The sequence below is a fragment of the Canis lupus genome, chromosome 12 (genome assembly GCF_048164855.1).
Source record: "Canis lupus baileyi chromosome 12, mCanLup2.hap1, whole genome shotgun sequence".
Taxonomy (NCBI): Eukaryota; Metazoa; Chordata; class Mammalia; order Carnivora; family Canidae; genus Canis; species Canis lupus.
The window spans coordinates 23,624,035-23,625,658 of record NC_132849.1 but is presented as its reverse complement, the minus strand read 5'-3'; the positions used below and the strand labels follow the sequence as shown (position 1 = coordinate 23,625,658).

At 32.3% G+C, this 1,624-nt stretch overlaps 1 pseudogene; it reads left to right on the top strand.

Annotated features, from left to right (window-relative positions):
- The first annotated feature begins 294 nt into the window (after positions 1-294).
- On the top strand, positions 295-629 carry LOC140601859 (small nuclear ribonucleoprotein F pseudogene; annotated as a pseudogene).
- The last annotated feature ends 995 nt before the right edge of the window (positions 630-1,624 follow it).

Here is a 1,624-nt window from a genome sequence, read left to right as displayed (position 1 = left end):
TATATATTATATAGGTATTTCTTCAGTCAGCAGATCCACCTGAAATATTTCATAAAGTCTTGTCATTCAATAAATCCTTGTCTTCTTGTATCCCCAACAAATATACTCAGTTTTTGAGACAAAATGTGAGATTAAGAAAACTGCCTTCGGTTAAATCATACCAAATGGGTTTGAATTTCTTATTTTTTTTATACAAACTGAAAGAAAATGTGCTAGCTGTTGCTAACTCCAGTCACAAGGGTCAGACAACAGTTTGGTTGTGTGAGTGACCTACAGCGTTTACTTGTCGTTTTGATGAGTTTGGCCCTCAATCCCAAAACTTTCCTGGATGGATTAACAGGGAACACAATAATGGCAAAACTTAAGTGGGGAATGGACTACAAAGGCTATGTGGTATCTGTAGATGGCTATATGAGCATACAGCTGGTAAACACAGAAGAATACATAGATGGAACATTGGGCATTTGGCTGAATTTTTAATAAGGTGTAATAATGTCTTTTAGATCAAGGGTGTTGAAGAAGAGGACAAAGATGGGGAAATGAGAGAACAGCATTTGTTGTGGGGAATCTTTAAATATATATTTCTAGAAAATAAACATTTTTTTAAAAAAGAAACTGAAAGTAAATGAAGGATATATAGTCTAAATCACATCTTGGGAAACTGAGTAATTTTCAGTAAAGTATCATCCATGTGACCATGTTAGCTTAGGTTTTCCTTTTATCTAAAATATTTATTCAGAGGTTACTTTCAACAGATACTATGCATCTGGTACTCATGGAATATGTTATTCAGAATTTTGAGGTGGAAGAAGTCAGTCATAATTATTTAAAACTGTTAAATACCAAATCTCCAAATCTTACAGTGATAGATATAGATACATGTAAAATGAATTTGAATGGATGGATTTAAACTGTTTTTTTTTTAAACTGGTTTTTGTGAAGGATAACATATCACTTATAAGATAAGAGTCTTACAGAGTCATTCTTAACCAGAAGTGAATATCAGAATTATGTAATTTTTTTGGAGAAGTACACATGCCTGCTATGCTTTCACCATCAACCTAAGTTTACTGGGTCATATATTCATTTTCTTAAAAGAATTTTCTACACAAATCTCACACATCTCAAAATAAGTATGGTGGTTATTCAACTTCCATTCTAATGATGACAAGTGAAAAGCTGCATTAGTTTACGTAAATCATGGAAACATCTGAAATAAGCACTCCCCAAAATGTCAGTGGCTCAGTTAGTTTCTTAATCAAATCTCAATTTGTTATGGGTCACTCAGGAACTAATATCCTTTCATGTAGTAGTTTCTAGTATATGGAGTTCCTTCACTTAATACTATGCATATAGCCTTCACAGAAAAAAAGGGTAGGCCTGCTTGTAATCACCTCATCCCAGAATATCATTTTGTTAATAGAACAGGTTACATTGTCCAAATTAAATGGAAGGGAGGCAAGAAATACCAATTAGTAATGATCCAAGAAGAAAACATCAAACTTTGATATTGGTGATACCCTGTAACATAATAAGTAGCCAATAAATATTTACAGATAAATATAATACTGAAACATTATTTCTTACATTATGTGATCATTGTAAGTCTTACATCTAAATATGT